General features: G+C 43.8%; 54 non-coding genes across 54 annotated transcripts; all 54 read left to right on the top strand.

Annotated features, from left to right (window-relative positions):
- The first annotated feature begins 366 nt into the window (after positions 1–366).
- trnaa-ugc (transfer RNA alanine (anticodon UGC)) lies at positions 367–438 on the top strand. The gene has a single exon. It is a non-coding gene; the product is annotated as a tRNA-Ala (tRNA).
- A 99-nt stretch (positions 439–537) lies between these two features.
- Positions 538–609, top strand: trnaa-ugc (transfer RNA alanine (anticodon UGC)). Its single transcript has one exon. It is a non-coding gene; the product is annotated as a tRNA-Ala (tRNA).
- A 149-nt stretch (positions 610–758) lies between these two features.
- trnaa-cgc (transfer RNA alanine (anticodon CGC)) lies at positions 759–830 on the top strand. Its single transcript has one exon. It is a non-coding gene; the product is annotated as a tRNA-Ala (tRNA).
- A 148-nt stretch (positions 831–978) lies between these two features.
- trnaa-cgc (transfer RNA alanine (anticodon CGC)) lies at positions 979–1,054 on the top strand. Its single transcript has one exon. It is a non-coding gene; the product is annotated as a tRNA-Ala (tRNA).
- Positions 1,055–1,142: 88 nt separating this feature from the next.
- trnaa-ugc (transfer RNA alanine (anticodon UGC)) lies at positions 1,143–1,214 on the top strand. The gene has a single exon. It is a non-coding gene; the product is annotated as a tRNA-Ala (tRNA).
- A 318-nt stretch (positions 1,215–1,532) lies between these two features.
- Positions 1,533–1,604, top strand: trnaa-ugc (transfer RNA alanine (anticodon UGC)). Its single transcript has one exon. It is a non-coding gene; the product is annotated as a tRNA-Ala (tRNA).
- Positions 1,605–1,973: 369 nt separating this feature from the next.
- Positions 1,974–2,045, top strand: trnaa-cgc (transfer RNA alanine (anticodon CGC)). The gene has a single exon. It is a non-coding gene; the product is annotated as a tRNA-Ala (tRNA).
- Positions 2,046–2,195: 150 nt separating this feature from the next.
- Positions 2,196–2,267, top strand: trnaa-ugc (transfer RNA alanine (anticodon UGC)). Its single transcript has one exon. It is a non-coding gene; the product is annotated as a tRNA-Ala (tRNA).
- Positions 2,268–9,785: 7,518 nt separating this feature from the next.
- On the top strand, positions 9,786–9,857 carry trnaa-ugc (transfer RNA alanine (anticodon UGC)). Its single transcript has one exon. It is a non-coding gene; the product is annotated as a tRNA-Ala (tRNA).
- Positions 9,858–10,006: 149 nt separating this feature from the next.
- trnaa-cgc (transfer RNA alanine (anticodon CGC)) lies at positions 10,007–10,078 on the top strand. Its single transcript has one exon. It is a non-coding gene; the product is annotated as a tRNA-Ala (tRNA).
- A 149-nt stretch (positions 10,079–10,227) lies between these two features.
- On the top strand, positions 10,228–10,297 carry trnaa-cgc (transfer RNA alanine (anticodon CGC)). Its single transcript has one exon. It is a non-coding gene; the product is annotated as a tRNA-Ala (tRNA).
- A 92-nt stretch (positions 10,298–10,389) lies between these two features.
- On the top strand, positions 10,390–10,461 carry trnaa-ugc (transfer RNA alanine (anticodon UGC)). The gene has a single exon. It is a non-coding gene; the product is annotated as a tRNA-Ala (tRNA).
- Positions 10,462–10,610: 149 nt separating this feature from the next.
- On the top strand, positions 10,611–10,682 carry trnaa-ugc (transfer RNA alanine (anticodon UGC)). The gene has a single exon. It is a non-coding gene; the product is annotated as a tRNA-Ala (tRNA).
- A 97-nt stretch (positions 10,683–10,779) lies between these two features.
- trnaa-ugc (transfer RNA alanine (anticodon UGC)) lies at positions 10,780–10,851 on the top strand. The gene has a single exon. It is a non-coding gene; the product is annotated as a tRNA-Ala (tRNA).
- Positions 10,852–11,220: 369 nt separating this feature from the next.
- trnaa-cgc (transfer RNA alanine (anticodon CGC)) lies at positions 11,221–11,292 on the top strand. The gene has a single exon. It is a non-coding gene; the product is annotated as a tRNA-Ala (tRNA).
- Positions 11,293–11,442: 150 nt separating this feature from the next.
- On the top strand, positions 11,443–11,514 carry trnaa-ugc (transfer RNA alanine (anticodon UGC)). Its single transcript has one exon. It is a non-coding gene; the product is annotated as a tRNA-Ala (tRNA).
- Positions 11,515–11,611: 97 nt separating this feature from the next.
- trnaa-ugc (transfer RNA alanine (anticodon UGC)) lies at positions 11,612–11,683 on the top strand. The gene has a single exon. It is a non-coding gene; the product is annotated as a tRNA-Ala (tRNA).
- Positions 11,684–14,522: 2,839 nt separating this feature from the next.
- On the top strand, positions 14,523–14,594 carry trnaa-ugc (transfer RNA alanine (anticodon UGC)). Its single transcript has one exon. It is a non-coding gene; the product is annotated as a tRNA-Ala (tRNA).
- A 97-nt stretch (positions 14,595–14,691) lies between these two features.
- On the top strand, positions 14,692–14,763 carry trnaa-ugc (transfer RNA alanine (anticodon UGC)). The gene has a single exon. It is a non-coding gene; the product is annotated as a tRNA-Ala (tRNA).
- A 149-nt stretch (positions 14,764–14,912) lies between these two features.
- On the top strand, positions 14,913–14,984 carry trnaa-ugc (transfer RNA alanine (anticodon UGC)). Its single transcript has one exon. It is a non-coding gene; the product is annotated as a tRNA-Ala (tRNA).
- A 149-nt stretch (positions 14,985–15,133) lies between these two features.
- On the top strand, positions 15,134–15,205 carry trnaa-ugc (transfer RNA alanine (anticodon UGC)). The gene has a single exon. It is a non-coding gene; the product is annotated as a tRNA-Ala (tRNA).
- A 92-nt stretch (positions 15,206–15,297) lies between these two features.
- On the top strand, positions 15,298–15,369 carry trnaa-ugc (transfer RNA alanine (anticodon UGC)). Its single transcript has one exon. It is a non-coding gene; the product is annotated as a tRNA-Ala (tRNA).
- A 536-nt stretch (positions 15,370–15,905) lies between these two features.
- trnaa-ugc (transfer RNA alanine (anticodon UGC)) lies at positions 15,906–15,977 on the top strand. The gene has a single exon. It is a non-coding gene; the product is annotated as a tRNA-Ala (tRNA).
- Positions 15,978–16,290: 313 nt separating this feature from the next.
- trnaa-ugc (transfer RNA alanine (anticodon UGC)) lies at positions 16,291–16,362 on the top strand. The gene has a single exon. It is a non-coding gene; the product is annotated as a tRNA-Ala (tRNA).
- Positions 16,363–16,459: 97 nt separating this feature from the next.
- trnaa-ugc (transfer RNA alanine (anticodon UGC)) lies at positions 16,460–16,531 on the top strand. Its single transcript has one exon. It is a non-coding gene; the product is annotated as a tRNA-Ala (tRNA).
- A 150-nt stretch (positions 16,532–16,681) lies between these two features.
- trnaa-cgc (transfer RNA alanine (anticodon CGC)) lies at positions 16,682–16,753 on the top strand. Its single transcript has one exon. It is a non-coding gene; the product is annotated as a tRNA-Ala (tRNA).
- Positions 16,754–16,903: 150 nt separating this feature from the next.
- On the top strand, positions 16,904–16,975 carry trnaa-ugc (transfer RNA alanine (anticodon UGC)). Its single transcript has one exon. It is a non-coding gene; the product is annotated as a tRNA-Ala (tRNA).
- A 97-nt stretch (positions 16,976–17,072) lies between these two features.
- Positions 17,073–17,144, top strand: trnaa-ugc (transfer RNA alanine (anticodon UGC)). The gene has a single exon. It is a non-coding gene; the product is annotated as a tRNA-Ala (tRNA).
- Positions 17,145–17,293: 149 nt separating this feature from the next.
- Positions 17,294–17,365, top strand: trnaa-ugc (transfer RNA alanine (anticodon UGC)). Its single transcript has one exon. It is a non-coding gene; the product is annotated as a tRNA-Ala (tRNA).
- Positions 17,366–17,514: 149 nt separating this feature from the next.
- trnaa-ugc (transfer RNA alanine (anticodon UGC)) lies at positions 17,515–17,586 on the top strand. The gene has a single exon. It is a non-coding gene; the product is annotated as a tRNA-Ala (tRNA).
- Positions 17,587–17,678: 92 nt separating this feature from the next.
- Positions 17,679–17,750, top strand: trnaa-ugc (transfer RNA alanine (anticodon UGC)). The gene has a single exon. It is a non-coding gene; the product is annotated as a tRNA-Ala (tRNA).
- Positions 17,751–17,899: 149 nt separating this feature from the next.
- trnaa-ugc (transfer RNA alanine (anticodon UGC)) lies at positions 17,900–17,971 on the top strand. The gene has a single exon. It is a non-coding gene; the product is annotated as a tRNA-Ala (tRNA).
- A 149-nt stretch (positions 17,972–18,120) lies between these two features.
- On the top strand, positions 18,121–18,192 carry trnaa-ugc (transfer RNA alanine (anticodon UGC)). Its single transcript has one exon. It is a non-coding gene; the product is annotated as a tRNA-Ala (tRNA).
- A 533-nt stretch (positions 18,193–18,725) lies between these two features.
- Positions 18,726–18,797, top strand: trnaa-ugc (transfer RNA alanine (anticodon UGC)). Its single transcript has one exon. It is a non-coding gene; the product is annotated as a tRNA-Ala (tRNA).
- Positions 18,798–18,894: 97 nt separating this feature from the next.
- Positions 18,895–18,966, top strand: trnaa-ugc (transfer RNA alanine (anticodon UGC)). The gene has a single exon. It is a non-coding gene; the product is annotated as a tRNA-Ala (tRNA).
- Positions 18,967–19,063: 97 nt separating this feature from the next.
- Positions 19,064–19,135, top strand: trnaa-ugc (transfer RNA alanine (anticodon UGC)). Its single transcript has one exon. It is a non-coding gene; the product is annotated as a tRNA-Ala (tRNA).
- A 153-nt stretch (positions 19,136–19,288) lies between these two features.
- On the top strand, positions 19,289–19,360 carry trnaa-ugc (transfer RNA alanine (anticodon UGC)). Its single transcript has one exon. It is a non-coding gene; the product is annotated as a tRNA-Ala (tRNA).
- Positions 19,361–19,452: 92 nt separating this feature from the next.
- Positions 19,453–19,524, top strand: trnaa-ugc (transfer RNA alanine (anticodon UGC)). Its single transcript has one exon. It is a non-coding gene; the product is annotated as a tRNA-Ala (tRNA).
- Positions 19,525–19,673: 149 nt separating this feature from the next.
- Positions 19,674–19,745, top strand: trnaa-ugc (transfer RNA alanine (anticodon UGC)). Its single transcript has one exon. It is a non-coding gene; the product is annotated as a tRNA-Ala (tRNA).
- A 149-nt stretch (positions 19,746–19,894) lies between these two features.
- trnaa-ugc (transfer RNA alanine (anticodon UGC)) lies at positions 19,895–19,966 on the top strand. Its single transcript has one exon. It is a non-coding gene; the product is annotated as a tRNA-Ala (tRNA).
- A 533-nt stretch (positions 19,967–20,499) lies between these two features.
- trnaa-ugc (transfer RNA alanine (anticodon UGC)) lies at positions 20,500–20,571 on the top strand. Its single transcript has one exon. It is a non-coding gene; the product is annotated as a tRNA-Ala (tRNA).
- A 97-nt stretch (positions 20,572–20,668) lies between these two features.
- Positions 20,669–20,740, top strand: trnaa-ugc (transfer RNA alanine (anticodon UGC)). Its single transcript has one exon. It is a non-coding gene; the product is annotated as a tRNA-Ala (tRNA).
- Positions 20,741–20,837: 97 nt separating this feature from the next.
- On the top strand, positions 20,838–20,909 carry trnaa-ugc (transfer RNA alanine (anticodon UGC)). Its single transcript has one exon. It is a non-coding gene; the product is annotated as a tRNA-Ala (tRNA).
- Positions 20,910–21,062: 153 nt separating this feature from the next.
- trnaa-ugc (transfer RNA alanine (anticodon UGC)) lies at positions 21,063–21,134 on the top strand. The gene has a single exon. It is a non-coding gene; the product is annotated as a tRNA-Ala (tRNA).
- Positions 21,135–21,226: 92 nt separating this feature from the next.
- On the top strand, positions 21,227–21,298 carry trnaa-ugc (transfer RNA alanine (anticodon UGC)). Its single transcript has one exon. It is a non-coding gene; the product is annotated as a tRNA-Ala (tRNA).
- A 149-nt stretch (positions 21,299–21,447) lies between these two features.
- Positions 21,448–21,519, top strand: trnaa-ugc (transfer RNA alanine (anticodon UGC)). The gene has a single exon. It is a non-coding gene; the product is annotated as a tRNA-Ala (tRNA).
- Positions 21,520–21,668: 149 nt separating this feature from the next.
- On the top strand, positions 21,669–21,740 carry trnaa-ugc (transfer RNA alanine (anticodon UGC)). Its single transcript has one exon. It is a non-coding gene; the product is annotated as a tRNA-Ala (tRNA).
- Positions 21,741–22,273: 533 nt separating this feature from the next.
- On the top strand, positions 22,274–22,345 carry trnaa-ugc (transfer RNA alanine (anticodon UGC)). The gene has a single exon. It is a non-coding gene; the product is annotated as a tRNA-Ala (tRNA).
- A 97-nt stretch (positions 22,346–22,442) lies between these two features.
- Positions 22,443–22,514, top strand: trnaa-ugc (transfer RNA alanine (anticodon UGC)). The gene has a single exon. It is a non-coding gene; the product is annotated as a tRNA-Ala (tRNA).
- A 97-nt stretch (positions 22,515–22,611) lies between these two features.
- On the top strand, positions 22,612–22,683 carry trnaa-ugc (transfer RNA alanine (anticodon UGC)). The gene has a single exon. It is a non-coding gene; the product is annotated as a tRNA-Ala (tRNA).
- A 153-nt stretch (positions 22,684–22,836) lies between these two features.
- trnaa-ugc (transfer RNA alanine (anticodon UGC)) lies at positions 22,837–22,908 on the top strand. Its single transcript has one exon. It is a non-coding gene; the product is annotated as a tRNA-Ala (tRNA).
- Positions 22,909–23,000: 92 nt separating this feature from the next.
- Positions 23,001–23,072, top strand: trnaa-ugc (transfer RNA alanine (anticodon UGC)). The gene has a single exon. It is a non-coding gene; the product is annotated as a tRNA-Ala (tRNA).
- Positions 23,073–23,221: 149 nt separating this feature from the next.
- Positions 23,222–23,293, top strand: trnaa-ugc (transfer RNA alanine (anticodon UGC)). The gene has a single exon. It is a non-coding gene; the product is annotated as a tRNA-Ala (tRNA).
- A 149-nt stretch (positions 23,294–23,442) lies between these two features.
- On the top strand, positions 23,443–23,514 carry trnaa-ugc (transfer RNA alanine (anticodon UGC)). The gene has a single exon. It is a non-coding gene; the product is annotated as a tRNA-Ala (tRNA).
- Positions 23,515–23,746: the final 232 nt, after the last annotated feature.

Genomic DNA, 23,746 nt, shown 5'->3' on the forward strand with positions numbered 1-23,746 from the left:
AACAGTCACAATATAGAACAAATAAATGGAAAGAAAAAAATACACACGACAGGAGTACATAACTAATCAGAAAAGATTACATATCAAAGGAAAAGATTAAAAGACTTACATATTTCAATTGTTTTTAAAGCCTTCTTGGTTCACGAGTTAGAGATAATCCCAAAGTAATGTTGTACTTGCAAGCGTTTCTAGCTAAGATGTATGGCGACGTACACAGTGACGTAACGACGTCGTTCGCTGGGCGCTCTTGTCAGTGGAAAAACAAACAGGTTCTGAGAAGGTTCGCAAGTTGAACCAACTCCGAACCAACTTTGAACCAGCACCAGTTCCGAACCAGTTCGTTTTTGGTGGAAAAGGGGTAAGAGAGGGGATGTAGCTCAGTGGTAGAGCGCATGCTTTGCATGTATGAGGTCCTGGGTTCAATCCCCAGCATCTCCAAGCAATGTTGGACTTTTAAATCAAAGGCATACATCACATATACATCGTGCATAAAGAAAATAATATTTAAAAAAGAAAAAAGAAAAAACAGCTAAATCAGGGGATGTAGCTCAGTGGTAGAGTGCATGCTTTGCATGTATGAGGTCCTGGGTTCAATCCCCAGCATCTCCAAGCAGTTAGGATCTTTCCATTACTTTCTTTGCTTGTTTCTTGAACCTCAAAACCACATATGTATGCATTCCAGAGTTGACCTTTATCATCAATAATTTTTTATTTAAAAGCAAGTCTAGGTAAATAACAGAACACAACCATCACCATGAGGGGATGTAGCTCAGTGATAGAGCGCATGCTTCGCATGTATGAGGTCCTGGGTTCAATCCCCAGCATCTCCAGCCAATGTGGAACTTTCCAATACTTTCCTTGCTTGTGTCTTGAACCTCAAAATCACATATGTATGCATTCCAGTGTTGACCTTTATCACCTATACATTTTTGATTTAAAGGCACATCTAGGTAAATATCAGAAAACACTCATCACAGTGAGGGGATAGCTCAGTGGAAGAGCGCATGCTTCGCATGTATGAGGTCCTGGGTTCAATCCCCAGCATTTCCAAGCAATGTTGGTCTTTTAAATCAAAGGCATACATATACATCATGCATAAAGAAAATAATATGTAAAAAAGAAGAAAAACAACAGCTAAATCGGGGGATGTAGCTCAGTGGTAGAGCGCATGCTTTGCATGTATGAGGTCCTGGGTTCAATCCCCAGCATCTCCAGCCAAAGAAGAACTTTCCATTACTTTGTTTGCTTGTGTCTTGAACCTCAAAATCACATATGTATGCATTCCAGTGTTGACCTTTATCACCTATACATTTTGATTTTAAGGCACATCTAGGTAAATATCAGAAAACACTCATCACAATGAGGGGATTTAGCTCAGTGGTAGAGCGCATGCGTTGCATGTATGAGGTCCTGGGTTCAATCCCCAGCATCTCCAAGCAATGTTGGACTTTTAAATCAAAGGCATACATCACATATACATCGTGCATAAAGAAAATAATATTTAAAAAAGAAGAAAAACAACAGCTAAATCAGGGGATGTAGCTCAGTGGTAGAGTGCATGCTTTGCATGTATGAGGTCCTGGGTTCAATCCCCAGCATCTCCAAGCAATGAGGAACTTTCCGTTACTTTCTTTGCTTGTGTCTTGAACCTCAAAATCACATATGTATGGATTCCAGTGTTGACCTTTATCACCAATAATTTTTTATTTAAAAGCAAGTCTAGGTAAATAACAGAACACAATCATCACCACGAGGGGATGTAGCTCAGTGGTAGAGTGCATGCTTTGCATGTATGAGGTCCTGGTTCAATCCCCAGCATCTCCAAGCAGTGAGGATCTTTCCATTACTTTCTTTGCTTGTTTCTTGAACCTCAAAACCACATATGTATGCATTCCAGAGTTGACCTTTATCATCAATAATTTTTTATTTAAAAGCAAGTCTAGGTAAATAACAGAACACAACCATCACCATGAGGGGATGTACCTCAGTGGTAGAGCGCATGCTTCGCATGTATGAGGTCCTGGGTTCAATCCCCAGCATCTCCAGCCAATGTGGAACTTTCCAATACTTTCTTTGCTTGTGTCTTGAACCTCAAAATCACATATGTATGCATTCCAGTGTTGACCTTTATCACCTATACATTTTTGATTTAAAGGCACATCTAGGTAAATATCAGAAAACACTCTTCACAACGAGGGGATGTAGCTCAGTGGTAGAGCGCATGCTTTGCATGTATGAGGTCCTGGCTTCAATCCCCAGCATCTCCAAGCAATGTTGGACTTTTAAATCAAAGGCATACATCACATATACATCGTGCATAAAGAAAATAATATGTAAAAAAGAAGAAAAACGACTCGGTTACTAACGTAACCTCGGTTCCCTGAGAGGAGGGAACGAGTATTGCGTAAGCTTACGCTATGGGAAAACTCCTTTTCTCGAGAAATATTGAAGTCTTTATGTAAAACGCATTGCAGCTGCACAGCATACAGCAATGAGCGAGGCAGCTCGGTCATTGGCTGTGCTGCGGCAGCTTGCACGAACCAATGACGGGGCGACTCTGAACCCGCTTCCAATGAGCGTGCTTCGCGCCCACGCGCGTCAGAGCCCGCCGAGATGGGCGTGGCCAAGGGCTATATATTGGGCGCCCCGTCGTCTGAGTTCTTTAGGTTCAATTCGACTGAAGCAAACTGACAAAGCACAAGCACGGCAGATTACGCAATACTCGTTCCCTCCTCTCAGGGAACCGAGGTTACGTTAGTAACCGAGTCGTTCCCTTTCGAGAGGTTCCTCCTATTGCGTAAGCTTACGCTATGGGAACGCCATGTAAAACGCCGTGCGTGCTGACTTCGCTTCTATTAAGCCGGAGGCCGGAGCCTGAGCCTTTGAGCAAAGTAATTATCCAACGAGCCAGCCGAAGGCGGGTTTTATAAAGGACAACGTGGAACGGCCCGATGGGCGTCCAGAGACACACACAAGCACATTTTCATGTACTGTCATGTATGAAAAATCCTCCACATCAGTTTCAAGATGTGATTCTATGAGGGAGGAGACAATGCTCAGCATGTACACACCCCAGCCTATGATGGTTAGACCGACAGTATGTTAGAATGCAATGAGGGGACCTGTAGGTTATAAAACCTGATAAATGTGGACGGTGAGGCCCAGCCTGCAGCCGCACAAATATCTTGAATGGGTATCCCACTCGACCACGCCCACGAGGAGGCCATGCCTCTCGTAGAGTGAGCTCTGATGCCCAAGGGGCACTGAAGGCCCTTGGCTTCATAAGCCAGCGCTATAGCATCAACTATCCAGCGCGATATTCTTTGCTTTGACACAGCCAGACCTTTAGTGCGACCGCCAAAGCATACGAACAACTGCTCTGTCTGTCTGAACAGGGCAGAGCGTTCCAAATATACTCTGAGTGCCCTGACCGGGCAGAGTAAATTAGCGTCACTTTCGTCTGCTGGGGACGATAGCGCGGCCAAAGATATCACCTGTGCTCTGAAAGGAGTAGAGAGCACCTTAGGAATATACCCGTGTTTTGGCCTGAGGACAACCCTGCTGTCGTTAGGTCCAAACTCCAGGCAGTTAGCGCTTGAAGACAGCGCGTGCAGATCGCCCACTCTCTTGACCGAGGCGAGAGCCAGCAAGAGAGCAGTTTTGAGCGAGAGCTGTTTAAGGTGCACAGTTCGGAGGGGTTCGAACGGGGCACGCTTAAGTGCGTCCAGGACCGTGGCCAGGTCCCAAATCGGCACCGAGGGGGGGCGTGGGGGATTCATCCTCCTGGCGCCCCTCAGGAAACGAACAACTAGGTAGTTTTTCCCTAGTGTGCGTCCTTCGACCGGTTCATGTGATGCCGCTATGGCAGCCACATATACTTTGAGCGTGGAGGGGGTGCGGCCTGCCTCCAACAGCTCCAAGGCCGTAACCAGGGTTGGAAAATTAGTGAGGTCCGGGGTGTTGTGTAAAGAATTTTGCTATAATAATGGTTAGGCCATTGGACCCACGTTTCCCCATGGACATTAAGCTGTGACCCTTTTTTTTAATGGAATTTGGCATATATACATATACAGGGGTTAAATTTGGATATAATTATGTGTGGGGTAGTCACTCACTAGGGGGGTCCGGGGTTATGCCCCCCCCGTGATTTTTTTTTGTGAAAAATAAACCAAAATGGCACTTTCTGGAGAGTTTTGTGCAAAGAAATATAGAAAAAAGTAGGTCTAGCAAGTCTTATATTTCTGTAATTCACACAGATCAAACAGAAATATGCTGACTGAATAGATTGCTAGTTGAGAAACACTGCTTTAATTAATGTTTTTATGATGACTTTGTGAAAGGTTAACTAAACAGCATGAGCCGTCTTCCAGCTGGCCAGTAAGTTATTTGGCAAATTTCATTCTGTAGGCTAACATACAGATCTGTATTATGCTATTGTTTTTGATAGTGTTATTTCTTACAGATAATCACGATTGTCATTGCGTTTGTCTTACCGAATGTGGTAGCTTTATGCAATTACAGTTTGTCTATAAGCTTTTTTTTATATATTTTAATAATGCCGACAGTTAAATGTTGCCAGATATTGCTACGAAAAACAAGCAAAAAAAAAATAATAATAATAATAATCCGAAATAAGTTCAAAGCTTGTGTTTTGGAAATAAGATTAATATATCACTAAACCTAACATGCAACTTTCCACTTTAATAACTTCCTAAAGTGTCACATTAAATCAGAAAAACAGGTCCAGGAGACTACTGCCACCTTTCCATTAGGTGGATCTGGCAACATGGAGGCTGCACCCACGTTCACAACGCGCTCTCAAGCCCCGTTCACTGCGCCAGCTTCTCGCAGCAACATGAATTGCAAACACTCATATGAGGTGGTTTAAACACGGCTAATTAATCATTCAGAGAGCTTGACATTTTATTTTTGATTGTAAAAAAAATGACCGAGGTCCGGACCTCGGTGACCTCATAGCTGGCTACGGCCATGAACAGCTCTTGTAAGAAAACGAGCACACTCGGTACTTCGCATGTCTCAGGGTTCAGGTTCCTGGGTTTACACCAGTCACTGAACACCTTCCATTTCTTGGCATATAAGCGCCTCGTAGAGGGCGCTCGCGCCTCAGTGATGGTTCTCAACACTCCACTGGGGAGGTTCCCGGGAATCCGTTGAGGGGCCACGCATGGAGGGCCCACAGATCGGGGCGGGGATGGAGGATCATCCCGTTGGCCTGCCTGAGGAGATCTAGCCTCAGTGGAATCGGCCATGGGGCAGATTGCATCATCTGCATCAGTTCTGGAAACCACGTCTGGTTCTTCCAGAGTGGGGCTACCAGGAGCACTGCACATTTCTCCTCCCTGATCCGACTGATGACCTGAGGTAGCATCGCGACCGGAGGGAAGGCATACAGCGGGCAGCTCGGCCAGACTTGGGCGAGCGCGTCTGTGCTCTTTGAAAAGAAGAGAGGGCAGTGCGCATTTTCCTTGGAGGCAAAGAGGTCGACCTCTGCTCTGCCAAAGGTTTGCCATAACCACTGAATCGTCAGGGGGTGGAGAGACCATTCTCCTGGGAGAACTTTGTCTCTGGACAGCATGTCCGCTCCCTGGTTCAGAACGCCTGGCACATGCGCTGCTCTCAGTGAGCGCAGGTTGCGCTGGGACCATAGGAGGAGCTCCCTGGCCATCGAGTGCAGGGAGCTCGATCTGAGTCCACCCTGACGATTTATATGCGAGACTACCGTCATGTTGTCCGTTCGGACTAGAACGTGCTCGTCCTTCAGGTACGGGAGCAGGGCTCTGAGAGCCAAAGCGACCGCTTTCAATTCCAGACAGTTTATATGTAGGCGCTTCTCCGGGTTTGACCACAAGCCGGAGACAGGCCTGCCCTCGTAAAGGGCCCCCCAGCCTATTTTGGAGGCATCTGTCGTGATAATTTTTCTCCTTGTGTTCACGCCCAAACTCACACCGGACTGATACCAGTCGACAGCTTTCCAGGGCGTCAGGGCTTTTATGCAGCCGTGATTTGCTCTGATTAAAAAGTGGCCTGAGCGCCACGCGTGAGTGGGGACACGGCTTTTGAGCCAGCGTTGGAGAGGACGCATGTGCAACAATCCTAGCTGGAGTACAGCTGATGCTGAGGCCATGAGACCGAGCATCCTCTGAAATCGCTTGACGGGGGCGCGCGCACCCGCTCTGAACGATGTTGCAAGGCGCCGGATAGTGAGCGCGCGCTCTGATGAGAGGCGCGCCGTCATCTGCACTGAGTCTAGCACTATTCCCAGAAAAGAAATATTCTGGCTGGGGGATAGCATGCTCTTTGCAAAATTGATTTTTAGACCCAGGCACTCTAGATGACTGATAATCCAAGACCTGTGTGTCACTAACTGGCTCTCTGATTGTGCCAGGATTAGCCAATCGTCGAGATAATTCAGTATTCGCACTCCCCGCTGTCTCAGGGGGGAAAGTGCTGCATCCATACATTTCGTAAATGTACGGGGTGCCAGTGACAGGCCGAATGGTAGTACTGTGTACTGGTATGACTGTCCCTCGAAAGCGAATCTCAGAAATGGCCTGTGATGAGGCGCTATTGGAATGTGAAAGTAAGCGTCTTTCAGATCCACTGACAGAAACCAATCCCCCGGGCGAACTTGCGCGAAGATATGCTTGGTTGTTAACATTCTGAACGAGCGAATCATTAAAGCTTTGTTCAGATGTCTGAGATCTAGGATGGGGCGGAGACCGCCATCCTTTTTCGGGACGAGAAAATAGCGGCTGTAAAAACCTGCCTCGCTCATAGAGGGGGGCACTGTTTCTATAGCGCCTTTCTCTATCAGTTTGAGCATCTCGGTGCGTAGAACATGTGAAACATCTTTTCTCACTTTCGTCTCTACCACTGCTGTGAAGCGGGGCGGTCTGCGAGCGAATTGGAGCGAGTAACCGTGTTTTATTATGTTCAAAACCCATTTCGGCATGTCGGGGATATTTTCCCAAGCTTTCGCTCGCACAGATATGGGCTGAATGCTGGCCGGGGGCGTGTCGCAGTGACGTATGGCTCCCGCCAGCGAATCGTTCTGTGTAAATACCGAGCTCACAGCTGTCAGCGGCGCGGGCGCGCGCTGAGCAGCTTTGTTGAATGCCGAGTGCAGGGGTGCGTGTGAGATTACAGGCACGCTCGCTGTAACGCTCACAGAGTGAGATGGGGAAATGTTTAACACTGTGTGTATAGTGCTTATGGGTGGGGGTGCATAGACTGTGGTAGGCACGCGCGCCACTTTCATAAAACTTCCCGCTCGTGGCGGGAGGTTTTTGGCCATATAAACAGTGTTTGTGAGATGGGGTGCGTGCATAACAGCGGGCACACGCGCTACTCTTATACAACTTCCCGCTTTTACTGGGGAAGTGTTTATAACTGTGGGAACAGTGCTTGTGTGTAGTGGTGCATACGTAACAGTTGGCACACAATCTACATTTATGGGGCGTCCAGCCTGAGCTGGGAAAACATTTGGCACTGGGTTTACAGTTTTGATATGTGGGAATGCGCACTTTGGTGTGGACACGTGACCCTTTAATGACACAGGCAGAAAATAGCTCTTTATGTGATTTCTGTGTGTCGCCGTAAAAACGGCGTTTGTTTGCAGGTGGGCGAGCTGTGTGGCTGGCACATTGGCTGCTGTATAGACATTTCCAGCCGCCTGTAAGGGGACTGGGTAATGCTTTAAACGTTTTGGAGAGAACGGTCCGGCTCTTGCGAGACACGCGCTCTCCCTTTTCCTCCCTGTAGCTAGGAGGACTTACGAGGCTCTGGGTTCAGCACAATCCTGGGCCGAGGTCCCCGTCGCTCGGGCGGCTGTTTCCTGTTGGCGGAGCGCGAGCGGCGTCGAAAATCCGTTTCAGGTTTGGGCTGAGAAACGGGGGGCGCCGTCTTAGCTCGCTGCTGCTGAGGCGGCCGTTGGCGGCTCTGCGATGAGCTAGATCACTTGGGCAGGAAGTGACGCATAGCCTGTGAGTCCTTACGGGCTTCGGTGAAGCGCTCGGCGAACTCCTTCACCGCTGGTCCAAACAGGCCGCTTTGGGAGATAGGCGCGTCGAGAAATGACGCCTTATCTGCATCCTTCATTTCTGTTAGCGTCAGCCACAGATGGCGCTCAAGGACAGTCAGGTTAGCCATAGCACGGCCGATTGATTGGGCGGTGGCTTTTGTAGCTCGCAGCGCTATGTCAGTGGCGCTGCGTAGGTCCTTAAATGCCTCAGGATCGGGTCCAGACTCGTCCATACTGCGGAGAAGTTTGGCTTGAAATACCTGGAGGACAGCCATAGAGTGAAGCGCTGATGCAGCTTGGCCGGCGGCGGCGTATGCGCGACCGGCGAGAGCTGAAGTAGATCGGCAAGGCTTCGAGGGATGAGAAGCTTTAGCTTTCCATCCAGCGTTGGAGGGTGGACACAGATGATTGGCCACAGCTTCCTCGAGGGGCGGAGTCCCCTCATAGCCTCTTTCTTTTGCGCCGTCCACAGAGGAGAGCGACAAAGAAAAAGAAGGTTTCAGGCGAGCGGAGTGCGGGGCTTTCCACGACTTCGTGAGTTCGTCGTGAACTTCCGGGAAGAAGGGGGAGGGTCTTTGTCGAGGGGCCTGTCGGCGCCCCTGCAGGAACCACTCGTCCAGTCGGCTGCGGGCGGGTTCTTCCGGGGAAGACCAACCGAGGTCTTCCACGGCCTTAGAGAGAATGCGGACGATCTCAGAGTCCATGCTGGAGCCCGCGCTCGTGCCCACTAATGTCGATGGCGCGGGGTCGAAGGACGAGCCCGGCCAATCGTCGGATGCAGCATCACAGGAAAAACTGTCATCCTTATCATCGTCATCCCCTGACGCGCCAAACGAGACGAGCCCCATCGCTCCGCTGGAGGGGTGCTGGTCCGCCTGTGTGAACTGGACTGGCGGCGGGGAGTCTTCGGGTGGTGGTGAAGCACGCGGGGATTGGCCCGGCGTGACATCACTGCAAACCGCGTGCTCCGGCGGCCTCTGTGAGCGGCGTTTTTTCTTTCGCGGCTCGACTAGAGGAGATGGCAGCACGGAAGCGAGCGCGCAGCTCGGTGAGGCCCAGGGCGTCACACTCGGGACATCCGCCTCGAGTAAGGGCAGCCTCTGCGTGGTCCGGTCCCAAGCAGCGGGCGCAGATGATGTGACGATCCCCGTCCTGAAGAGGGCCTCGACACGAGGCGCAGGAAGGCATTTGAAACAACGCCTTGAGAAATTTGACTCTTTTAGAAAAAGTGTCGCGGGGGCGAACACTGATAGCTTTGAAAAAGGATATAGATGGTGCGCGCCGGATGGCTTAGCAGAAGGGCGATCGAAGGCGGCTGAAGGCGCCGGCGTCCTCGAAGCAGTCCTGCTGTAGGCTTGTCGACGGCGGCGGCGGCGAAAAGACTCCAACAAATCCGGAGGATCCAGCGAAGAGAAGGTTCTTTGCTGAAGGAGATTAAATCTAAAGAACTCAGACGACGGGGCGCCCAATATATAGCCCTTGGCCACGCCCATCTCGGCGGGCTCTGACGCGCGTGGGCGCGAAGCACGCTCATTGGAAGCGGGTTCAGAGTCGCCCCGTCATTGGTTCGTGCAAGTTGCCGCAGCACAGCCAATGACCGAGCTGCCTCGCTCATTGCTGTATGCTGTGCAGCTGCAATGCGTTTTACATAAAGACTTCAATATTTCTCGAGAAAAGGAGTTTTCCCATAGCGTAAGCTTACGCAATAGGAGGAACCTCTCGAAAGGGAACAACAGCTAAATCAGGGGATGTAGCTCAGTGGTAGAGTGCATGCTTTGCATGTATGAGGTCCTGGGTTCAATCCCCAGCATCTCCAAGCAGTGAGGATCTTTCCATTACTTTCTTTGCTTGTTTCTTGAACCTCAAAACCACATATGTATGCATTCCAGAGTTGACCTTTATCATCAATATTTTTTTATTTAAAAGCAAGTCTAGGTAAATAACAGAACACAACCATCACCATGAGGGGATGTAGCTCAGTGATAGAGCGCATGCTTCGCATGTATGAGGTCCTGGGTTCAATCCCCAGCATCTCCAGCCAATGTGGAACTTTCCAATACTTTCTTTGCTTGTGTCTTGAACCTCAAAATCACATATGTATGCATTCCAGTGTTGACCTTTATCACCTATACATTTTTGATTTAAAGGCACATCTAGGTAAATATCAGAAACACTCATCACAGTGAGGGGATAGCTCAGTGGAAGAGTGCATGCTTCGCATGTATGAGGTCCTGGGTTCAATCCCCAGCATCTCCAAGCAATGTTGGTCTTTTAAATCAAAGGCATACATATACATCATGCATAAAGAAAATAATATGTAAAAAAGAAGAAAAACAACAGCTAAGTGGGGGGATGTAGCTCAGTGGTAGAGCGCATGCTTTGCATGTATGAGGTCCTGGGTTCAATCCCCAGCATCTCCAGCCAAAGAAGAACTTTCCATTACTTTGTTTGCTTGTGTCTTGAACCTCAAAATCACATATGTATGCATTCCAGTGTTGACCTTTATCACCTATACATTTTGATTTTAAGGCACATCTAGGTAAATATCAGAAAACACTCATCACAATGAGGGGATGTAGCTCAGTGGTAGAGCGCATGCGTTGCATGTATGAGGTCCTGGGTTCAATCCCCAGCATCTCCAAGCAATGTTGGACTTTTAAATCAAAGGCATACATCACATATACATCGTGCATAAAGAAAATAATATTTAAAAAAGAAGAAAAACAACAGCTAAATCAGGGGATGTAGCTCAGTGGTAGAGTGCATGCTTTGCATGTATGAGGTCCTGGGTTCAATCCCCAGCATCTCCAAGCAATGAGGAACTTTCCGTTACTTTCTTTGCTTGTGTCTTGAACCTCAAAATCACATATGTATGGATTCCAGTGTTGACCTTTATCACCAATAATTTTTTATTTAAAAGCAAGTCTAGGTAAATAACAGAACACAATCATCACCACAAGGGGATGTAGGTCAGTGGTAGAGTGCATGCTTTGCATGTATGAGGTCCTGGTTCAATCCCCAGCATCTCCAAGCATTGAGGATCTTTCCATTACTTTCTTTGCTTGTTTCTTGAACCTCAAAACCACATATGTATGCATTCCAGAGTTGACCTTTATCATCAATAATTTTTTATTTAAAAGCAAGTCTAGGTAAATAACAGAACACAACCATCACCATGAGGGGATGTAGCTCAGTGGTAGAGCGCATGCTTCGCATGTATGAGGTCCTGGGTTCAATCCCCAGCATCTCCAGCCAATGTGGAACTTTCCAATACTTTCTTTGCTTGTGTCTTGAACCTCAAAATCACATATGTATGCATTCCAGTGTTGACCTTTATCACCTATACATTTTTGATTTAAAGGCACATCTAGGTAAATATCAGAAAACACTCTTCACAACGAGGGGATGTAGCTCAGTGGTAGAGCGCATGCTTTGCATGTATGAGGTCCTGGCTTCAATCCCCAGCATCTCCAAGCAATGTTGGACTTTTAAATCAAAGGCATACATCACATATACATCGTGCATAAAGAAAATAATATGTAAAAAAGAAGAAAAACAACAGCTAAATAAGGGGATGTAGCTCAGTGGTAGAGCACATGATTTGCATGTATGAGGTCCTGGGTTCAATCCCCAGCATCTCCAAGCATTGTGGAACTTGTAGCGTTTATATGCACGTATAAATATAATTAATTATTATTCATAACGGATTATGATCAATAATTAATAATTTAATTATTTTCAGAATTTACTGTAGCAGAATCAATAGTATGATCATCTTATCAGTTCATCCAATGAACGGAAAGCATAAACAATTATTAATTCTAGGAAATATAATATCTTCCTGGCCAAGAAAGACTAATTCCCAGCTAACAGCTAAATTAAGAAATAAATCAAGGGTCAAAGCATAGGTAACTTAGATCGAAGTTCAAGACAATAAATCTGTAAGCACATATCACAAGTAATGCTTCTCTTTTCAAATACAAACAATACTTTATTGATTATAAGCCTATGACTAACGCACAAAACAAATATCTAACACAAACACATGCACACGCATTCATACAAGTTGAAGAAAGACAGAGAGTGAGGAAGAATGAGTTTTAGGAGTTAGATGGTGAGATCCCAAGTTTCTATATGCACTCAAAAGACATGACCTGAACGAACCATCAATAATTAATTTCACCCTTTTATCGTTTCTTACGCGGGTAATTCAATTTGATATTAAAAACACCAGTTTCAGCTAAAAGTCTGGAGGTACTTGCTTGTCCTTGCTTTGGGGTTCCCTTTTGTCGTGAAGGGGGTTCCCGGTCCGTGGTTTGGCTGGCGGTCTCCTCGTGCTAGATCTTGGGCAGCCAGTCACGTGGTGTGTTGGCGGATGGATGAAAGTCTTTGAAGTTGGAAGCGTGTTGCAGTCGAAACGTTTTAAACGAAACTTTGCAGCAAAACTTAACTTAGAACCGAGACTTTTAATGGAAAAGAAACAAAGGAAAAGAAAGGAAGGTGAGATGAGATGGCTTGAATTAAATCTGTTTTAACCCATATCTTGATTTGGGTCATTTGTCTCTGCGTCTACATGGTTACTATAACCATCGTCGGCTCCACCCGGCCTGTTCTGCCGAGACCTTTTCCGAGGGAGGGAGCAAGAGCACCAGAGGGCAGAGGGCAAGAGCCCCAGAGAACCAGAGAGAGCACAAGAGCAAGAGAACGAGAACACAAGAGAGCATCACAAGAGCGCGATTCTGTGTTTGGGTTTAAGATTTTAAACTCAAAATGTTTGTCCCGCCTCCTGGAGGAATTTGGAATTCGGACAATAAGATACTATATGGTTATTTGAGAAGGGGGTCTTTTCTATCCCCCCCCCCTTTCTCTCATCGTGAATCATGTGTTATCTGTGGTCTGCTTACTCATCAGCTCGAACAGAGGATTCAGTTTAGACATAATTTCCATTTTAAGAACATAAACATTTTTACACAGATTTCAATCAAGCCACCTTCTGAATTAATAATATCTGAGCATAATAATAGGAAAAACGACACTTTCATTCCAGCATCTCATAGTTATAACAATTACATGACTTAGATGTAATCTAAGCAGAATAGACACATACAGGGGTTGTAAACACAATATATAATTATGTTATGTTATATAATTTTGATTATGGGTCAGTCAAGAATTGTTCTGGGATGAGTTTTATGGATTTTGATATGTAAAGTGTGTTGGTGTGTAAAGTTTCTGGGGTTTAAGAAAGACATTCCAGTCTGAGGTCACGGCTAGTTCCTGCTGAAGTCTGTTCTGTTCACATATCATGAGACCTTGGTTCTTAAAGAAAGGCTAGTCTGTTTAGTCGCAGGGGTCAGTTGACTTCTTGTTAGGGCCTCTTGTTTCACCATTTCTGAACAGATCTGTTCTTGCCAAATTATAAAACATTGACAACGTTCTTCCTTAAATTAAACAACAAAGGGTCTCTTGGCTCCAGTGCCTGGGGGTAATCTGGAATATGCAGCATCTTGTGTTTGGTTATGTCTGAAAGCTTCAATTGTGTTTGGTCCTTTCTCAATGTCGCTACAAACTTTCCAATATTTTCTTTGCTTGTGTCTTGAACCTCAAAATCACATATGTATGCATTCATGTTGACCTTTATCAACTATACATTTTGATTTAAAGGCACATCTAGGTAAATATCAGAAAACACTCATCACATTGAGGGGATGTCGCTCAGTGGAAGAGCACATGCTTTGCATGTGTGAGGTCATGGGTTCAATCCCCAGCATCTCCAAGCAATGTTGGACTTTTAAATCAAAGGCATACATCACATATACATCGTGCATAAAGAAAATAATATGTAAAAAAGCAGAAAAACAACAGCTAAATCAGGGGATGTAGCTAAGTGGTAGAGCGCATGCTTTGCATGTATGAGGTCCTGGGTTCAATCCCCAGCATCTCCAAGCAATGAGGAACTTTCCATTACTTTCTTTGCTTGTGTCTTGAACCTCAAAATCACATATGTATGCATTCGTGTTGACCTTTATCAACTATACATTTTGATTTAAAGGCACATCTAGGTAAATATCAGAAAACACTCATCACATTGAGGGGATGTAGCTCAGTGGTAGAGCACATGCTTTGCATATGTGAGGTCATGGGTTCAATCCCCAGCATCTCCAAGCAATGTTGGTCTTTTAAAATCAAAGGCATACATATACATCGTGCATAAAGAAAATAATATGTAAAAAAAAGAAGAAAAACAACAACTAAATCAGGGGATGTAGCTCAGTGGCAGAGCGCATGCTTTGCATGTATGAAGTCCTGGGTTCAATCCCCAGCATCTCCAGCCAATGTGGAACTTTCCAATACTTTCTTTGCTTGTGTCTTGAACCTCAAAATCACATATGTATGCATTCCAGTGTTGACCTTTATCACCTATACATTTTGATTTAAAGGCACATCTAGGTAAATATCAGAAAAAAACTCTTCACAATGAGGGGATGTAGCTCAGTGGTAGAGCGCATGCTTTGCATGTATGAGGTCCTGGGTTCAATCCCCAGCATCTCCAAGCAATGTTGGACTTTTAAATCAAAGGCATACATCACATTTACATCGTGCATAATGGAAATAATATTTAAAAAAGAAGAAAAACAACAGCTAAATCAGGGGATGTAGCTCAGTGGTAGAGCACATGCTTTGCATGTATGAGGTCCTGGGTTCAATCCCCAGCATCTCCAAGCAATGAGGAAATATCCGTTACTTTCTTTGCTTGTGTCTTGAACCTCAAAATCACATATGTTTGCATTCCAGTGTTGACCTTTATCACCTATACATTTTGATTTTAAGGCACATCTAGGTATATATCAGAAAACACTCATCACAATGAGGGGATGTAGCTCAGTGGTAGAGCGCATGCTTTGCATGTATGAGGTCCTGGGTTCAATCCCCAGCATCTCCAAGCAATGAGGAACTTTCCATTACTTTCTTTGCTTGTGTCTTGAACCTCAAAATCACATATTTATGCATTCCAGTGTTGACCGTTATCTCCAATAATTCTTTATTTAAAAGCAAGTCTAGGTAAATAACAGAACAAAACCAACACCACGAGGGGATGTAGCTCAGTGGTAGAGCGCATGCTTTGCATGTATGAGGTCCTGGGTTCAATCCCCAGCATCTCCAAGCAATGTTGGTCTTTTAAATCAAAGGCAGACATATACATCATGCATAAAGAAAATAATATGTAAAAAAGAAGAAAAACAACAGCTAAATCGGGGGATGTAGCTCAGTGGTAGAGCACATGATTTGCATGTATGAGGTCCTGGGTTCAATCCCCAGCATCTCCAAGCAATGAGGAACTTTCCATTACTTTCTTTGCTTGTGTCTTGAACCTCAAAATCACATATGTATGCATTCGTGTTGACCTTTATTAACTATACATTTTGATTTAAAGGCACATCTAGGTAAATATCAGAAAACACTCATCACATTGAGGGGATGTAGCTCAGTGGTAGAGCACATGCTTTGCATATGCGAGGTCATGGGTTCAATCCCCAGCATCTCCAAGCAATGTTGGTCTTTTAAAATCAAAGGCATACATATGCATCGTGCATAAAGAAAATAATATGTAAAAAAAAGAAGAAAAACAACAACTAAATCAGGGGATGTAGCTCAGTGGCAGAGCGCATGCTTTGCATGTATGAAGTCCTGGGTTCAATCCCCAGCATCTCCAGCCAATGTGGAACTTTCCAATACTTTCTTTGCTTGTGTCTTGAACCTCAAAATCACATATGTATGCATTCCATTGTTGACCTTTATCACCTATACATTTTGATTTAAAGGCACATCTAGGTAAATATCAGAAAAAAACTCTTCACAATGAGGGGATGTAGCTCAGTGGTAGAGCGCATGCTTTGCATGTATGAGGTCCTGGGTTCAATCCCCAGCATCTCCAAGCAATGTTGGTCTTTTAAATCAAAGGCAGACATATACATCATGCATTAAGAAAATAATATGTAAAAAAGAAGAAAAACAACAACTAAATCAGGGGATGTAGCTCAGTGGCAGAGCGCATGCTTTGCATGTATGAAGTCCTGGGTTCAATCCCCAGCATCTCCAGCCAATGTGGAACTTTCCAATACTTTCTTTGCTTGTGTCTTGAACCTCAAAATCACATATGTATGCATTCCAGTGTTGACCTTTATCACCTATACATTTTGATTTTAAGGCACATCTGGGTAAATATCAGAAAACACTCATCACAATGAGGGGATGTAGCTCAGTGGTAGAGCGCATGCTTTGCATGTATGAGGTCCTGGGTTCAATCCCCAGCATCTCCAAGCAATGTTGGACTTTTAAATCAAAGGCATACATCACACATACATCGTGCATAAAGAAAATAATATTTAAAAAAGAAGAAAAACAACAGCTAAATCAGGGGATGTGGCTCAGTGGTAGAGTGCATGCTTTGCATGTATGAGGTCCTGGGTTCAATCCCCAGCATCTCCAAGCAGTGAGGAATCTTTCCATTACTTTCTTTGCTTGTTTCTTGAACCTCAAAACCACATATGTATGCATTCCAGAGTTGATCTTTATCATCAATAATTTTTTATTTAAAAGCAAGTCTAGGTAAATAACAGAACACAACCATCACAATGAGGGGATGTAGCTCAGTGATAGAGCGCATGCTTCGCATGTATGAGGTCCTGGGTTCAATCCCCAGCATCTCCAGCCAATGTGGAACTTTCCAATACTTTCTTTGCTTGTGTCTTGAACCTCAAAATCACATATGTATGCATTCCAGTGTTGACCTTTATCACCTATACATTTTGATTTAAAGGCACATCTAGGTAAATATCAGAAAAAAACTCTTCACAATGAGGGGATGTAGCTCAGTGGTAGAGCGCATGCTTTGCATGTATGAGGTCCTGGGTTCAATCCCCAGCATCTCCAAGCAATGTTGGACTTTTAAATCAAAGGCATACATCACATTTACATCGTGCATAATGGAAATAATATTTAAAAAAGAAGAAAAACAACAGCTAAATCAGGGGATGTAGCTCAGTGGTAGAGCACATGCTTTGCATGTATGAGGTCCTGGGTTCAATCCCCAGCATCTCCAAGCAATGAGGAAATATCCGTTACTTTCTTTGCTTGTGTCTTGAACCTCAAAATCACATATGTTTGCATTCCAGTGTTGACCTTTATCACCTATACATTTTGATTTTAAGGCACATCTAGGTATATATCAGAAAACACTCATCACAATGAGGGGATGTAGCTCAGTGGTAGAGCGCATGCTTTGCATGTATGAGGTCCTGGGTTCAATCCCCAGCATCTCCAAGCAATGAGGAACTTTCCATTACTTTCTTTGCTTGTGTCTTGAACCTCAAAATCACATATTTATGCATTCCAGTGTTGACCGTTATCTCCAATAATTCTTTATTTAAAAGCAAGTCTAGGTAAATAACAGAACAAAACCAACACCACGAGGGGATGTAGCTCAGTGGTAGAGCGCATGCTTTGCATGTATGAGGTCCTGGGTTCAATCCCCAGCATCTCCAAGCAATGTTGGTCTTTTAAATCAAAGGCAGACATATACATCATGCATAAAGAAAATAATATGTAAAAAAGAAGAAAAACAACAGCTAAATCAGGGGATGTAGCTCAGTGGTAGAGCACATGCTTTGCATGTATGAGGTCCTGGGTTCAATCCCCAGCATCTCCAAGCAATGAGGAAATATCCGTTACTTTCTTTGCTTGTGTCTTGAACCTCAAAATCACATATGTTTGCATTCCAGTGTTGACCTTTATCACCTATACATTTTGATTTTAAGGCACATCTAGGTATATATCAGAAAACACTCATCACAATGAGGGGATGTAGCTCAGTGGTAGAGCGCATGCTTTGCATGTATGAGGTCCTGGGTTCAATCCCCAGCATCTCCAAGCAATGAGGAACTTTCCATTACTTTCTTTGCTTGTGTCTTGAACCTCAAAATCACATATGTATGCATTCCAGTGTTGACCGTTATCTCCAATAATTCTTTATTTAAAAGCAAGTCTAGGTAAATAACAGAACAAAACCAACACCACGAGGGGATGTAGCTCAGTGGTAGAGCGCATGCTTTGCATGTATGAGGTCCTGGGTTCAATCCCCAGCATCTCCAAGCAATGAGGAACTTTCCAATACTTTGTTTGGTTGAGTCTTGAACCTCAAAATCACATATGTATGCATTCCAGTGTTGACCTTTATCAACTATACATTTTGATTTAAAGGCACATCTAGGTAAATATCAGAAGACACTCATCACAGTGAGGGGATAGCTCACTGGAAGAGCGCATGCTTCGCATGTATGAGGTCCTGGGTTCAATCCCCAGCATCTCCAAGCAATGTTGGTCTTTTAAATCAAAGGCAGACATATACATCATGCATTAAGAAAATAATATGTAAAAAAGAAGAAAAACAACAACTAAATCAGGGGATGTAGCTCAGTGGCAGAGCGCATGCTTTGCATGTATGAAGTCCTGGGTTCAATCCCCAGCATCTCCAGCCAATGTGGAACTTTCCAATACTTTCTTTGCTTGTGTCTTGAACCTCAAAATCACATATGTATGCATTCCAGTGTTGACCTTTATCACCTATACATTTTGATTTAAAGGCACATCTAGGTAAATATCAGAAAAAAACTCTTCACAATGAGGGGATGTAGCTCAGTGGTAGAGCGCATGCTTTGCATGTATGAGGTCCTGGGTTCAATCCCCAGCATCTCCAAGCAATGTTGGACTTTTAAATCAAAGGCATACATCACATTTACATCGTGCATAATGGAAATAATATTTAAAAAAGAAGAAAAACAACAGCTAAATCAGGGGATGTAGCTCAGTGGTAGAGCACATGCTTTGCATGTATGAGGTCATGGGTTCAATCCCCAGCATCTCCAAGCAATGTTGGACTTTTAAATCAAAGGCATACATCACATTTAGATCATGCATAAAGAAAATAATATGTAAAAAAGAAGAAAAACAACAGCTAAATCAGGGCATGTAGCTCAGTGGTAGAGCGCATGCTTTGCATGTATGAGGTCCTGGGTTCAATCCCCAGCATCTCCAAGCAATGTGGAACTTTCCAATTCTTTTTTTTTTTGCTTATGTCTTGAACCTCAAAATCACATATGTATGCATTCCAGTGTTGACCTTTATCACCTATACATTTTGATTTTAAGGCACATCTAGGTAAATATCAGAAAACGCTCTTCACAATGAGGGGATGTAGCTCAGTGGTAGAGCGCATGCTTTGCATGTATGAGGTCCTGGGTTCAATCCCCAGCATCTCCAAGCAATGTTGGTCTTTTAAATCAAAGGCATACATATACATCGTGCATAAAGAAAATAATATGTAAAAAAGAAGAAAAACAACAGCTAAATCGGGGGATGTAGCTCAGTGGTAGAGCACATGCTTTGCATGTATGAGGTCCTGGGTTCAATCCCCAGCATCTCCAAGCAATGAGGAAATATCCGTTACTTTCTTTGCTTGTGTCTTGAACCTCAAAATCACATATGTTTGCATTCCAGTGTTGACCTTTATCACCTATACATTTTGATTTTAAGGCACATCTAGGTAAATATCAGAAAACACTCATCACAATGAGGGGATGTAGCTCAGTGGTAGAGCGCATGCTTTGCATGTATGAGGTCTTGGGTTCAATCCCCAGCATCTCCAAGCAATGAGGAACTTTCCATTACTTTCTTTGCTTGTGTCTTGAACCTCAAAATCACATATGTATGCATTCCAGTGTTGACCGTTATCTCCAATAATTCTTTATTTAAAAGCAAGTCTAGGTAAATAACAGAACAAAACCAACACCACGAGGGGATGTAGCTCAGTGGTAGAGCGCATGCTTTGCATGTATGAGGTCCTGGGTTCAATCCCCAGCATCTCCAAGCAATGAGGAACTTTCCAATACTTTGTTTGGTTGAGTCTTGAACCTCAAAATCACATATGTATGCATTCCAGTGTTGACCTTTATCAACTATACATTTTGATTTAAAGGCACATCTAGGTAAATATCAGAAGACACTCATCACAGTGAGGGGATAGCTCACTGGAAGAGCGCATGCTTCGCATGTATGAGGTCCTGGGTTCAATCCCCAGCATCTCCAAGCAATGTTGGTCTTTTAAATCAAAGGCAGACATATACATCATGCATAAAGAAAATAATATGTAAAAAAGAAGAAAAACAACAGCTAAATCGGGGGATGTAGATCAGTGGTAGAGCACATGATTTGCATGTATGAGGTCCTGGGTTCAATCCCCAGCATCTCCAAGCAATGAGGAACTTTCCATTACTTTCTTTGCTTGTGTCTTGAACCTCAAAATCACATATGTATGCATTCCAGTGTTGACCTTTATCACCTATACATTTTGATTTAAAGGCACATCTAGGTAAATATCAGAAAAAAACTCTTCACAATGAGGGGATGTAGCTCAGTGGTAGAGCGCATGCTTTGCATGTATGAGGTCCTGGGTTCAATCCCCAGCATCTCCAAGCAATGTTGGACTTTTAAATCAAAGGCATACATCACATTTACATCGTGCATAATGGAAATAATATTTAAAAAAGAAGAAAAACAACAGCTAAATCAGGGGATGTAGCTCAGTGGTAGAGCACATGCTTTGCATGTATGAGGTCATGGGTTCAATCCCCAGCATCTCCAAGCAATGTTGGACTTTTAAATCAAAGGCATACATCACATTTAGATCATGCATAAAGAAAATAATATGTAAAAAAGAAGAAAAACAACAGCTAAATCAGGGCATGTAGCTCAGTGGTAGAGCGCATGCTTTGCATGTATGAGGTCCTGGGTTCAATCCCCAGCATCTCCAAGCAATGTGGAACTTTCCAATTCTTTTTTTTTTTGCTTATGTCTTGAACCTCAAAATCACATATGTATGCATTCCAGTGTTGACCTTTATCACCTATACATTTTGATTTTAAGGCACATCTAGGTAAATATCAGAAAACGCTCTTCACAATGAGGGGATGTAGCTCAGTGGTAGAGCGCATGCTTTGCATGTATGAGGTCCTGGGTTCAATCCCCAGCATCTCCAAGCAATGTTGGTCTTTTAAATCAAAGGCATACATATACATCGTGCATAAAGAAAATAATATGTAAAAAAGAAGAAAAACAACAGCTAAATCGGGGGATGTAGCTCAGTGGTAGAGCACATGCTTTGCATGTATGAGGTCCTGGGTTCAATCCCCAGCATCTCCAAGCAATGAGGAAATATCCGTTACTTTCTTTGCTTGTGTCTTGAACCTCAAAATCACATATGTTTGCATTCCAGTGTTGACCTTTATCACCTATACATTTTGATTTTAAGGCACATCTAGGTAAATATCAGAAAACACTCATCACAATGAGGGGATGTAGCTCAGTGGTAGAGCGCATGCTTTGCATGTATGAGGTCTTGGGTTCAATCCCCAGCATCTCCAAGCAATGAGGAACTTTCCATTACTTTCTTTGCTTGTGTCTTGAACCTCAAAATCACATATGTATGCATTCCAGTGTTGACCGTTATCTCCAATAATTCTTTATTTAAAAGCAAGTCTAGGTAAATAACAGAACAAAACCAACACCACGAGGGGATGTAGCTCAGTGGTAGAGCGCATGCTTTGCATGTATGAGGTCCTGGGTTCAATCCCCAGCATCTCCAAGCAATGAGGAACTTTCCAATACTTTGTTTGGTTGAGTCTTGAACCTCAAAATCACATATGTATGCATTCCAGTGTTGACCTTTATCAACTATACATTTTGATTTAAAGGCACATCTAGGTAAATATCAGAAGACACTCATCACAGTGAGGGGATAGCTCACTGGAAGAGCGCATGCTTCGCATGTATGAGGTCCTGGGTTCAATCCCCAGCATCTCCAAGCAATGTTGGTCTTTTAAATCAAAGGCAGACATATACATCATGCATAAAGAAAATAATATGTAAAAAAGAAGAAAAACAACAGCTAAATCGGGGGATGTAGATCAGTGGTAGAGCACATGATTTGCATGTATGAGGTCCTGGGTTCAATCCCCAGCATCTCCAAGCAATGAGGAACTTTCCATTACTTTCTTTGCTTGTGTCTTGAACCTCAAAATCACATATGTATGCATTCCAGTGTTGACCTTTATCACCTATACATTTTGATTTAAAGGCACATCTAGGTAAATATCAGAAAAAAACTCTTCACAATGAGGGGATGTAGCTCAGTGGTAGAGCGCATGCTTTGCATGTATGAGGTCCTGGGTTCAATCCCCAGCATCTCCAAGCAATGTTGGACTTTTAAATCAAAGGCATACATCACATTTACATCGTGCATAATGGAAATAATATTTAAAAAAGAAGAAAAACAACAGCTAAATCAGGGGATGTAGCTCAGTGGTAGAGCACATGCTTTGCATGTATGAGGTCATGGGTTCAATCCCCAGCATCTCCAAGCAATGTTGGACTTTTAAATCAAAGGCATACATCACATTTAGATCATGCATAAAGAAAATAATATGTAAAAAAGAAGAAAAACAACAGCTAAATCAGGGCATGTAGCTCAGTGGTAGAGCGCATGCTTTGCATGTATGAGGTCCTGGGTTCAATCCCCAGCATCTCCAAGCAATGTGGAACTTTCCAATTCTTTTTTTTTTTGCTTATGTCTTGAACCTCAAAATCACATATGTATGCATTCCAGTGTTGACCTTTATCACCTATACATTTTGATTTTAAGGCACATCTAGGTAAATATCAGAAAACGCTCTTCACAATGAGGGGATGTAGCTCAGTGGTAGAGCGCATGCTTTGCATGTATGAGGTCCTGGGTTCAATCCCCAGCATCTCCAAGCAATGTTGGTCTTTTAAATCAAAGGCATACATATACATCGTGCATAAAGAAAATAATATGTAAAAAAGAAGAAAAACAACAGCTAAATCGGGGGATGTAGCTCAGTGGTAGAGCACATGCTTTGCATGTATGAGGTCCTGGGTTCAATCCCCAGCATCTCCAAGCAATGAGGAAATATCCGTTACTTTCTTTGCTTGTGTCTTGAACCTCAAAATCACATATGTTTGCATTCCAGTGTTGACCTTTATCACCTATACATTTTGATTTTAAGGCACATCTAGGTAAATATCAGAAAACACTCATCACAATGAGGGGATGTAGCTCAGTGGTAGAGCGCATGCTTTGCATGTATGAGGTCCTGGGTTCAATCCCCAGCATCTCCAAGCAATGAGGAACTTTCCATTACTTTCTTTGCTTGTGTCTTGAACCTCAAAATCACATATGTATGCATTCCAGTGTTGACCGTTATCTCCAATAATTCTTTATTTAAAAGCAAGTCTAGGTAAATAACAGAACAAAACCAACACCACGAGGGGATGTAGCTCAGTGGTAGAGCGCATGCTTTGCATGTATGAGGTCCTGGGTTCAATCCCCAGCATCTCCAAGCAATGAGGAACTTTCCAATACTTTGTTTGGTTGAGTCTTGAACCTCAAAATCACATATGTATGCATTCCAGTGTTGACCTTTATCAACTATACATTTTGATTTAAAGGCACATCTAGGTAAATATCAGAAGACACTCATCACAGTGAGGGGATAGCTCACTGGAAGAGCGCATGCTTCGCATGTATGAGGTCCTGGGTTCAATCCCCAGCATCTCCAAGCAATGTTGGTC

Source organism: Rhinichthys klamathensis, unplaced genomic scaffold (genome assembly GCF_029890125.1).
Source record: "Rhinichthys klamathensis goyatoka isolate OS25496 unplaced genomic scaffold, OSU_Roscu_1.1 h1tg000036l_1, whole genome shotgun sequence".
In the NCBI taxonomy this organism is placed as follows: Eukaryota; Metazoa; Chordata; class Actinopteri; order Cypriniformes; family Leuciscidae; genus Rhinichthys; species Rhinichthys klamathensis.